General features: G+C 39.9%; 1 protein-coding gene across 8 annotated transcripts in view; it reads left to right on the top strand.

Annotated features, from left to right (window-relative positions):
• Positions 1 to 12,262, top strand: part of CELF2 (CUGBP Elav-like family member 2) — a 547,081-nt gene that overhangs the window by 335,218 nt on the left and 199,601 nt on the right. Inside the window, exon 1 of one of the 8 annotated variants that reach the window (XM_059847524.1) lies at positions 9,927 to 10,063. The exons of the other annotated variants lie outside the window; for them this stretch is intronic. The gene's annotated coding sequence lies outside the window, so the exon portion shown is untranslated. Of the gene's footprint in view, positions 1 to 9,926; positions 10,064 to 12,262 lie in introns of those variants that run through there. 8 annotated transcript variants of the gene reach the window in all.

The following is a 12,262-nucleotide window of genomic DNA, read 5'->3' as shown; positions in this document are numbered from 1 at the left end:
TGCCTCAGTAGTGTACTGATGCCTGTATAAATGCTGATGAATGAAATCAGGCAATTAGAATTAGGAATTAATAACACAAGGCATCTAGTCATTTCAGGGAGTTTGCATTTTGATTCTGATTGATTTTTCTAATATTTGCTAAGTGCATATGTATCCACAAAGGCTTTATATCCATATGCTGTATTTTTAAAAAGCTGGCATGTTGACTTCTGGGAGCTAGATCTGTTATTTGACAGCATATTATGATTTAATTTCTGTTATCTGAAAAGCTGCACCATTAAAATAGCTGATGCAGAATTTAAGTCTGTCTGCCCATTGTTCTCTTTTTCAAGGTTTTTGGAAATTACACTTGCTGCCTAACTGTGTAAAGTTGGTTTACATTTCAGGCAGGGTTATTTTTCCTCTTTGAATGACAGCAAGTATTTGGGAACATGTATGCAAGTGTGATATGAAAATATGAAGATAGCTGCCTTACAGTTCTGTTTTTGCTTTTTAATTGATTTTTGGATGATATAAAGCAAGCAACTGCCATATGACAATAAAGTGGACCAACTTTCCCAGCTGGATGTCATATTTGACAAAGTATGTAACCAGAGAAACTGTGAATTATGTAAAGTGCTAAATAGGATTGTGGGTGTAACTTATTACCCTGAGGGCTGGAAGATACTGCTTGTTATTTACTTGCACTTTCTGAAGCAACATTATCCTGGGTGTTTCTCAGAAGTGCTAAACTTCGTTATTGGGAAAAAAAAATAGAGAAGTGAGTGTCATACTTCTGGTTTCCTATGGGGAAGGAGAGGGAGGCTTTCAAAAGCTGGCTGTGAGTAGTATAGAGTATGATTTCTTGAGTCCTTGTCTGCCATGCCTTGCATGTGTCTGCTCTGCTGCCACCAGGTAGGGACCAGGGCGAGGCAGATTTCCTGATAGCTCTGACGGAGACAGATGCTGCTGCCTGGGTTCACTTAGATAAGAGTTCCTCGGGCCTCTTTGGAGTGGTGGCTTTGTTTTATATTCTGTGTTCACCTCACCAAGGAATATTTTATTTACTTGTTGACTGTGTCCCTTTGTGTCTCTGTGCTTAGATTTTTGGGTTTTATTTTTCTTTTTCAGTTAAACTGAATCACATCATTTATTTTTACATATAGTTCATGAAAAGCCAGTGTACTAACATCAGGCACTTGCTTTGCTGCATAAACCTAATGCAGCCTCTCTGAAGTAGACATTTTTAATTTTAACTTCAATATAAAACTTGCTACTTTTTTTTCTGCTTTCCACACTGCACCTGCTGTTCTTCCTCAGGATCTCTGGATTTCTTGTTGGGCCATGTGCAGCCCATTCTTATTTACCAATTAACACAAGTGTCATAGGTGATCTGTGGAGTCAGCCAGACTTTTTGCAGTAGCATTCAAGTTGTGTCAGGAGGTTGTAACCACATGAGGGTGTACGAGTTGGTTTGGTTGTAGGAGGAAATAGTCTTAAGAAGGACCAGATTTGGTGAAGAGCTTTGCTTTTGTGCTAAAAATTGTTGCTTCATGAGGATTAGACTGGACTTGTACAAAACCTTGCTGCTCAGAACACATAACTGGAGTCATAGTGGGCATCTGGTTGGTTTGTGGGAGGGATGCATGTCAGAAAAAATTCATGTCCATATGTTGTTGGGTGTTTTTGTCAAGATGAGGCAATATTAGCTGGTGGATCAGGCCCTGAGCTCAGGGTTGTCTCTGCTGTATCTGGCCCTGCAGGTGAAAGACAGTCCAGGGGACCTGCCAGGTTTCCATCTTCTGGCAGAAGCATCTCGCCCTGCCTGTCCCTTCATTAACTGGAGGGGACAAAAATGAGTGATGTTTTAAATACTCAAGTTTTGAAATAAATACTTTCAGCTGTTTTCCCTTTTTTATCTCTGCGCTTTCAGGTTCTTTCTTTTCCCTCCATGTTTTTTGGGAAAGCAGATGGTGCTGTGCAATGGAAGAAATGGAAGTTTTCTACTCTTCTGTGTGTGAGCATTATGCAGGGTGGAGAGAGTCCAGGGAGAGGCAGCAGTGTGGCTGGGAGAGGCATCCTTGCTCTTGCTGAGTCTTTGGTGAATGGCAAACCTTCTCTTTCCTAAAGACTTCTCCAGAGAGTTTGTTGCTCTTGCAGCTAGCAACAGACACTGTCTTTTTCAAAATCTTGCTGAAGGAACAGGAAAATATCAAGAACTAGAAAACACCTGCATTATCCCCTCTTTCAAAACATTCCTGACTTCTTGGCAGACGAAGAGAAGACCTGGTGCATGCTTCCAGGAAGGTTTAGGTTTCAGCTCATAGGCATTTTCCTGCATAAAATCTTGTTCAAAGCATGTTGGATCAGCTCACAGAGCAGGTCTGTGGGGTGCAATACACTGGGAACTGCTTTTTTCCCATAATCCAAATGTTTTGGGGGCGAAGAAAGGAGAGTGCTGTTGTGGTGGTGACTCACAAGAGTCTCGTGCTGCTGTGTTCTTCACTTTCTCATGTGAAGCTCTGTTCCAGCATGAAGACAGAATGCACCACACCACAAGTGCTTGCAACCATAACCATGTGCCTTCCTTGGTATCTGTGCTCATTTTGAGCTTTAAGGTCTGCAGAGCTGGGTGAAAAGGTCAAGGGCCTTGTTACTGTGCTGGTGTGGTGGGAAGGCCTCACAGAACCCCTGCAAAATGACAAACGTTGTGTCAAAACCTCAGGAATCTAATAGCTTGTAAACAGCTTATCCTTCTCCAACTTTCCAGAAGTATTTTATTTTCACATAAATTCTATGTGATACCTATGAATACAGCTATCTCCAATTACAATTCTATGATTTTTTTCACTCACACATGAAACTAGTTCTCAGTTTTCTATAGTAGATTTGAGACAATATAGTAACATATAAAGTATTTGAAAATTGAGAAATTTAAATACTGCTGTTGGAATTTTGGTCCATCTGTCAGAATTCAGGCAGTGGTGTAGCAGTTGTTGCCCAATAATTCCTACTGCACAATGCAAAATTATTAAGCTTAGCAAGAAGGTGTTAAAAACATGAGCAAACTGAATTTTCAGTTGGTTTCCTGTTTTTAACATTTAGATTCAAACTACAGTATGAACATAATGCTTCCCATCTGGGTCTCATCAGTTAAAACTTATCTTTTGGTAAATCTAATGATGAGTTTCTGCTTACTAATTTCACTGCAAGATCGTAGGCTTAAAAAAATAAGCATTGAGATACTCAAATGAAAAGGAAGCTTGATATGTGCTGTGTGTTTCTTTCTGCATAAGCACCTTAATGAAAAAAAAGAAATGTGATATTTTCCCCTTCTTTATTAACTTGTCAAAAGTCTTGGGCTAAAAACTGGAGAACTTTATAGCTATAGCCTTCAGTGCTATAGCACCTAAACTGTGCTAAAGCACTTGAACTGTGTTCAAGTTCTGCTTTTAAAAGCTTCAAGTAATTTTTAAAACCAATTTACCAATTTCCAAAAGGTTTCCAATCCCAAGTATCCTAGTTCTGTAAAGTTGTGTGAATCTTTTCCTTTTATGTTAGTTGATCATTGTGTCTTATATCTAAGTTGTTGGTTATGGGGAAGAATTACCAATATAATTCTCTACAATCACCATTATTATCTCTGCCCTTCCCAAAATAATTCAGAACATAAAAATCGCATCTTTAAAAGATACTGGGGTTTTTTTTCAGTTTTCATAGAGCAAGTAACCAGTGCTCAGACTCAGGCCCTTTTAAAATACCTGGTTCTGCTGGCCATAGTTGGACATTCAATAATCTCATTTTTCACTAGAAATTCTGGGTTTTTTCTAGAAGTTTTCACATGGCCTACTGCTTTCAGTTTGAATTTTAAGTCCAAGTGATTTATTTTTTTTTAATAAACTTCCTCCTTGCATTTGCTTTGTACCAAAATTCAGCCTTTTCAACTTTTCCAGATTTCTTTCCCTGACTGCATTCTGCAGCGAGTTCAGCCCCACTTTTCTGTATTAGTTAACCTTTTGCCCTCTAAATATTCTGTAATGGAAATTTTTCCTGGTTGGCTCAGGTTTGTGATAGTCAGAGAGCCTGGGCTGATAAGGAAACCCCGCTGCCAGCGTGCCGAGGAAAGCATTAAACCACAGCTGTACTCCTTAGTGCTCCAGTCTTTACCTGCCCCAATCACATACCATTACACTTGATTTATCCAGTGTAACGTGATCCTTATACAAAGCCAAGCTTGGTTGTCATAAGGCCTTCCATTTTCATGCCTTCCTTATCTCTTTTCCAGCTGCATTTTCCCCAGTGCAACAAATAGCTCTGGCGTAAAACTTTCACAGTAAAAGGAGCCAGGAGAGAATTTGTGCAGGTTGGGTTTTGATGGAACTTAGACAGATAAATGTGGCTGGGGAGCTTTTTTATTTATTTTATTTTATTCCCTTTTAGTCTCCTGCTTTCTGATTTCTTTCCATGATGTTAATCACCTTGCTTACCTCACTGCTGGAGTGCTGGAGATTCGAGCTGTGAGATGCACCAGTCTGTAGCATACACTGTTGTCTACATGTTTTCCTGATCTGCCTGCAAGTGCCTTGGGAGCCCAGCTGCAGCCACTTCAGGCTGCCTTCTGGGGGGATGCAGGGGGCATTGAATTCTCCATTTCCGTGAAGCTGTGTGTTCAAAAGCTAAATAAACCAAAATAGGCACAATTCTTCCATAGTCAGTCCCACCAGGGCACCTTCCTCATGAGACTTTGGCATAAAGCAGCTCTTAGCACTGATCTTTGTGTTGGATGGAGCTTACAATGTGTTTAGCAAAGAAGGCTTCCATTCATGTGTCCCTGCAAATTAAAACTATCAAAGAGCTTAGAGAAACCTAAAACAATTTGCAAAATGGGAAAATGCTGCTAAGTTCAGGTGATTAGAAATAATATCGTGCCTTTAGAAGTCTTTAAATTGATGGAGAAATACCAGATTTCTGTGACACAAAGGAACTTAAAAATTTAACTATATATATTTCTTTGTCTTAGGAACTTTCTTTCATGTTTTAATTTTTTTTTTCTTTGAAGACACATGGACTGAAAAGTTACTTTGCCCATTTTTAGAAGGGAAACTCCTGTGCAATATAATTGGTTGTGTCCTTCCAGTTTAGATTTTGATTTGTACTGAGTATTTTTGGATGCATCAAAAACATGTCTTGCAGTCAGAATATGTGTCCTTGTCAACATTTCAGTAAGCAGAGGTCAAACCAGAACATGAAAATACAACTTACATATTCATAATTGCATAAATTGTCCCAAAAGAAGGTCTTTTATTATCTGCTGTCCATTTGCATGCTTAGTTAATAGTTTAGTGGGCACCATGAAGATGTCAGCTGCTTCTTTACTGATAAATTTTACTTTATTTTGCATAAGCCTACATACTTTTTCAGACAAGAGAATTAGTGTAATCTCTTTCAGAGTGATAGTGGCATGAGTTCAATGCCTACAAGAAGGGATGATAGCACTGGATTTCTGTTAAAAAGGAAGAAGTCTTTGAAATATTCCTTCACCTGTGCGTTTAAAGTGACTAGAGATTCATACAGTCCTCAAAACATTGATGCAACTTTACTGTGTCTGTAAGTTTATAAGCACCTGCCTCCAAAGCAAGCAAGCAAAAAACAAAGTGTGAGAAAAGAGAAAGTCTTTGAAAGATAAAGCAACTATAAACAGTTACTGTGCTGAAGGTATGGCAGTTTTTTAACAGTGTGGATAATAGAAATGAGGCAGGAAAATCATGGGAAAGATAACATAAACTAATGGAAACTTATGTGGTTTCCAATTAATAGTTTTTAGGGGAGGTTGGGGGAAAAGCCATTTCATAATAGAATAAAGAAATAAAGACAGGAAGCAGTGGTAGTCAGGGCCACAGATGCAGCCAGCTGAAGATGAAGAAACCCAGGTGTGATCCAACATTCCTTTGTTCCAATTTTTGATGGCATCTTTGGCACCAATGACTCAGGAACTTTTGAGGATTTGTACTCTAATCAGCTCCATGCTGCCCTGAGCACTGTGGTCAAAATTCTCTAATATTCTTATTCTGACTACAGCAAAGCTAAACCTGCCTTCAGTTGGGATAGTTTGCAGTGGTGAATCAGGCCAACCCCTGGGAAAAGGTGACAGAGATGCAGGAAAGACAAAATGTCAGGAAAAGAACAAAACCCCCACCTGCTTACTAGTGAAAGCAAAGACTGTGACCTAGTTTCCCTTTCTTCATTAGGATGTGGTTTAGCAAAATTGTCACCATGTGCCTGCAGAGGTGATGAGCCCCAACCACACCTCAGGGCTTCCCAACAGCTGAGCTGTGCAGAGCCCAGGATCATCCCCACAGCAGATCATCTGCCAGAGCTCTGGAGGCAAGAAAAAAACAATCCTAGAGGCAGCAGGTGACTTCTGAGAAACACAGGGCCCCTGCCAAACCCCCAAGTGGGGCAAAAGCACTTGTAGGAAGCAAGAGGCAAGTCAAAAGCAGAGCAAGGGCTGTGGCAGAGCCTGCACAGGTTCACCTGCCCTGTGTTTGTGCCTCCAGCCCTCCCAGGCACAGCCACTTGCCAAAGGAAACTGCAATTTTTAATAATGCCTTGAATTGCAGCCAGATAATTCCCTTCAGGAAGTTTTCATGTTGCTAAATGATAATCTATAGAAAGTGAATGAGGAACACAGGCTGGAGGAAGGAAGCTAAAAATGTTGTAGTATAATACACAACCATCTTAATTTAGAAGCAATGTATAGGAAGATCTAGGTGTGATCTCCAGGGGAATAGTCTGTGCTGCAAGTGCTAATCCTAGGAGGATACTTTGCCTTTGGTGGATATACACAGTGTCTGCATACTGGGCTCAACACATTGAATCTTAATCCTGAACTACCCAAAATTAGCATTGAGCAGTATCAGCCTGTTGTAACAGTGATGAGTGTCAGAACTTTGCATGTGGCTTTTCAAGAATCCAGAAAACATCTCTGCTGAAGAGGCTGTTTCCTCAAGCTGACTTTCACATAGACTTTTGGTTTTTTTCACTGCTATTAATTTATTTCCTGCATTCCATTAAAAATGGCATTGACAGGTCAAGGAGCATTAAAATGATTTCATGTGCAAAAAAAAAACCACAAACAACAACCACAACCGAAAAACAGCAGCAAAACCCTCTCTGCCTTTGTTGATTGTGCAATTTACCAAAGATTTACATTTTTAGCATCTGTTGCCCTTCCATTATAGTTTTCATCTTGCATGTAAAATTGATACAGCAGCATAAACAATCTCTCAATGACTGGAGAAGGAAAGCTTAATAATAGCTCTGATTATTTTTTTGTCCAAAAGAATAGAAAACATCCTGTATTTTTTGTGATGTCACAACAAGTGGAGAGTTTGACATTATCACAGTAACTGCTAATGTATAAATGCAGCACTAATGTACTAGAATTAAAACTTTGTATAATGACCTTCCCTTGGTTCAGCCATTAAAAACACATTAATACTCTGTCTTGCAAATTGGACCTGATGCAATTTTATTCATCAATAACTAGTTTCTGGGGGTTTCTGTTTGTATGGATATCTGTGTTTATGTTCTGGAAAATTATCCTGACTTCATCTTTTGCAAAGTAGAAGCCAACAATATCTGAGGTGCACTTATATAGCCTTTATTTTATTTTTATTTTATTTGCAAGAATAGTAGCCAGAACAAGGAAACTTGGTCTCCCTCCTTCTATCTCCTACTCAAGTTGGCCACTTTATTCACTGCTGTGTGCTCCAACACACCCATTTGTAAAATCTGTGTATTACTCATCTCATGTGCAAATTGAGACTTAATTAACAGATGTTTGTACTTACTTTCACATCCTCTTAGGAGTCACACTATGTGAGTGCAAAGCAGTTGTTGCTGGGACATAAGAACATTGGAGCAAAGGCATTTTTGGAGATGGGGAGCAGGTTAAAAAGGGCTACATGGGGGGTTACTTTATTTATATTTTTAACATACTTTGGAATCTCTTAAAAGATCCCTGTTATGAAGCAGGTGGAGAGAAGACAGCAAAAGATACCTCCTGTATAAAAACTGTTATTTCTTGCATCCTCCTTCTACAAGCTACATGCATCAAGGTTTTATAGCTCTTAAAAGCAAGCTCTGAGGTAAACAAAAAGACTGCTGGAACAGCAGTGGGCATGTCGAAGCACACTTGAAGATAACAGCTGTCAGGACACAGGAGATGAAAATGCAACCAAGTACACAGGCTGCAGGAAAACTTGGCCTTGGGCATTTTGCTTTCACTTCAGTAGTTTTAACTCTTTGTACTCCAGAAATGATTTTTAAAGTTGGGGGAGCACAATGGAGGAGAAAATCCTTTGTGAGCTGTTTCTGAAAAATGAAAATACACAAGTAACTAGTAAATATCTGCTGGGTCACTGCTATAAAGTACAGGCAGGGCTGCATTTAGACAGCTTGGCTTTTATCTGATTGTGAGCTGTGTGTTTCCTCATACGGGAACTACCGCCAACCCAATTTTAATCAGTTGCAATTTTGTTTTTGCATCTAAATTAGAATAGCTTGGATTGAAGGGGAAGTGAAAAGAAATGTCTGTCAAAGCATTTCTGTAAAGCAAGAACTCTTTCACTTTAGTTTCATCATGCATCTTCAGTCTGATATTCTTCATTTTGCCCAAATATTACCAGGATTACTACTCCAGTGTATTTTATATCAGCTTTCTGCTTGCAAAGCTAAACAAACAGTTCATGAGCCATGCTGGGGAGTCTCCCCAAAGACCTTGCTCTTTAAAACATTTAAGTACAAGCATGACTCAGATTGGTGATGGAGAATGGAAACTTTCAGTTCTGTTGCTGTCTAGAATCCACCTTGATTTGGGAACAACCAAAAATATTCCTTCCTGATGACCGCCCGGGGCCTCTGCGAGGAGAGTCGGCGGTATCAGTTACTGCAAGTAAGCAGACCCGAATTTGGCACATGCCTCAGCAGAGACCAATGCACCTCCCAGCCAAGCTGAGGGACATTAGCAGGACAGAGCTTGATTTGTGACTAAACTCCAAGCTGTGACCCAGCAAAGCTGCTCGCTACTGAGCCTGTTGCTCCTGCACTTTCCACCTGCTTTTTATCCAGTTAGAATGAAGGTGGCTAGATGCAAGTTTCTGCTAGCATCTGTTCCCATGCCTGTTGTCTGAAACAAAGCCTAAATATGACAGCCCCTTCCTTCATATTTTCTTTTGACTTACCCAGTTGTCTAGAGCTTTGATATCTAGAGCATAAATGCCAAGGCTGAAACATGCATCCAATTAGATGACTCTTGACTGACCTACATAACAGTTCATTCATGAGATAATGTGACCTGGAGTCATGGAGATAGAAGCCAGTTGATTGAGCTGGCTTGGCTGTGTACACTGCAAACTGTCCAGTGATTGAGGAATCATCTAAAATTAGCCCTACACTGTACATTGTTGAGAGCCTTTCAGACCCAGCTCTGTTTCAGTAATATTTTTTTTATGAGATAGGCGTATAATTTGTCACATTGTAATTCTTTAATGCTTAACTTTATTAGCATGAGGTACTTGGGTATCAAATAAAATGAGCAATTAAGTGATTTATGCTTGAGGTGTGCTCTCAGTTCAGGGCATAGGTAGCCAGCCTCCCATGAAGGGGCGAGAGAGTGCACAGTATTTACCACTTCCTTCAGAGAGCTACAAAATGGTGCTTTTTGAAGATGAACCTCGTTGTGCATGTAAATCCCAACTGCCTATGACTGCGGCGCAAGTCAAAATGCATTTTTGCACTAAAGGTTATTGTGCGTTTGTAGAGAACCACAGGCTGTTTTCCTCAGCTTTTGCCTTCTACATTTGTGAACTTGCAGCTTTCAGCGGTGAGGGGAAAAAAAAGTTAACCAGGGAGCGAGCGGTTTCAGCGTAACGACTGAGCGACAGTTCTTGTATTGCTAAGCCACAAAGGAAGCTCAGATAAAGGTTGTAGGTCAGAAAGAAACCTTGAGGAGCATGCTCGTGAAGTGAGGCACTTGAAGAAAGGCTGCAGCTGTCACTTCCACATCTGAGGGGGCTGTGAGGTATTTTAACCATTTTCTTATTCTATCTTGGCTTAAAGATTCGTTAACTGAATAATGTGAAATTATCTGGTGTCCTCTGGGGCGTAAGTCCTTCTATTTTTATTTTTTCCCTCAGTGAGTGTGGTAGGAGCAGTCTGTGCTCTGTCATGTCCAGTTTCTCTCAGATGGAGCTGCTCTGACGCTGACTGATGCGTGTTGTGAGGAGGATGGGGGGACATTTTGTACAGGGATGCTGTGGGCTCTTCAAAACACATTTGGGACACAGCACTGGGGTTCCTGAGGCTTTCTCTTTTAGTAGATGCATCTCGTGGGGGTTTTACGTGCTCTTAAAGAGCAGGTTGCTTGCTGCCTCCTTCTCTGTCTCCTCCATGGTTCTGTGGTTAACTCTGTGCTGACACAGTGGTGATCCTCTCTTGGGGAGGGTGAAGATTAATCAAAATGCCCAGGAGCTGGCTGTCAGATGTCCAGCAGGAGGTTTCCTGAGAGTCTTTTTTTGAATTCCTTTGGGCTTCAGGGTTTTTTTTATTACTTGACGTTCTATAAGAAATAATAAGGAAGTGACAACCAGCACAGCAGTAAAAAGGCATTTAATTTATTCTTTCACATCGTACATTTTGCAGTGCTTTCGTACGATCCATTTTATTTTATTTTTTTTATGATGCATACACATTCTTTAGCTTTGAGTAAATAAATTGTTGGGAATGCTGGAGAGAGGAGCAGCAGAGAAACTTTTATATTTTGCAGGAGTTTTTTGGTTCAGACAGACCACTTGGGCTCCAAGCTGAGGCTGAAATTGCACAGGGCCCAATTAGTGCCTGTTACCTTTGCTGTTTGCTCTTGATCGGTTGCAGAGACAGAGGTTTAATTAAGCAGAAATGGGGATGTGGAGTTAATGTTCATTATAACTAAAATCGAAACAGCTGTTTACCTTGCTGAAGCCTTGTGTGTTAATGTCCATAAATCTCACCTCGAGGAGAGCTCAGAGGAGCCAGCCCCTGTACTTGCCTTTCCAGATACCATGTGATATAATTTTACATACTCATTTTCACAACATTTCCTAATCATATTAATTAACACATTAGGGTATAATTCTTATTGTCTGCAGAAATTACTTCAATTAAAACTATTAACATATTATCATGATTGTTATGGTATTTGCAATTTGCTTTGTTACTACTCAACAACTACTGCAGCAAACCCAAATGTTTGAAATCAGCATAAAATTGTCATGGCTGCTCTTTTCCTCTTAAATGTCACATCAGGTCTCACTGTAAACTTCCTGAATAAGCTCTGTTTCTGTGCTGGGGTTTCCTCTGTGAAAAAAAAGATGTGAGAGGCCATGACTCCTACAAGTTGGGGCTTGAAATATTTTGTCTTGATTAGGCTCTGCAGTGCCTAACAGGAGTGTGATCACTGTGCAAGTAATATGGAAAGAGTAAATATCTACAGTGGAGAAAAAGCCAGTAATCGATAGAAAGTGGTCACATTCATGCTAAAAAAATTAGTAGGTTTTTTGGGTTTTTTTCTTTTCTTGGTCAGAGCTATGAGTTTCTGGTCTGGCTGTCTTGGAAGAGGAATGAAGGCATCAGGCTAGCTTTAATATTGAACGTTTTCAGATTCAAAATCTTCTTACAGCAGAAATGTGCTCCGTGTGTAAGAGGCAAAAATTTTTTGCTAGTGTAATTAAAATCTTAATGGTCTCATCAAAGATTGTTGTTGTTGTTGTTGTTGTTATTATTATTATTATTATTATTATTATTATTATTATTATTGATATGCTTATTAAAGGAAAAGAAGGAGCACTGTTATGAGGGAGGAAAGCTTCAATAACACATTTGAGATGGATATAGACATTTCTGAGTGTCTACTCCTACCCAAGGTGTTTTGCTTATCCTTACTCAAAGAGCTTTAATTTTTGGAGCTGAGAAGTGGTGAGGGCAAGTAGTCAGATACCAAGGGCAACACTGGGAGGGGTACCTTGAAAATGGAGGTTTCTTCTTCCTTTTTGCCTTTAGGAGCATGATGTTGATGGTTTCCTAATCCTCATTCTGGGTTCTTCTTCTGGCTGTTTTAATGGTCTAGTGGGTGGGGTTTTGGGTGGGGTTTTTTTTTGTTTGTTTGTTTGGGTTTTTTTGTTTGGTTTTGTTTTATTTTAATGTTTTCTAACATTCTTTTGCGCCTTGCTCATTCTCCCTTGGA

The sequence above is a fragment of the Haemorhous mexicanus genome, chromosome 5 (genome assembly GCF_027477595.1).
Source record: "Haemorhous mexicanus isolate bHaeMex1 chromosome 5, bHaeMex1.pri, whole genome shotgun sequence".
Lineage (NCBI taxonomy): Eukaryota > Metazoa > Chordata > Aves > Passeriformes > Fringillidae > Haemorhous > Haemorhous mexicanus.
Note: the sequence above shows the minus strand (reverse complement) of the source record. Positions and strands in the feature narration are given on the sequence as shown.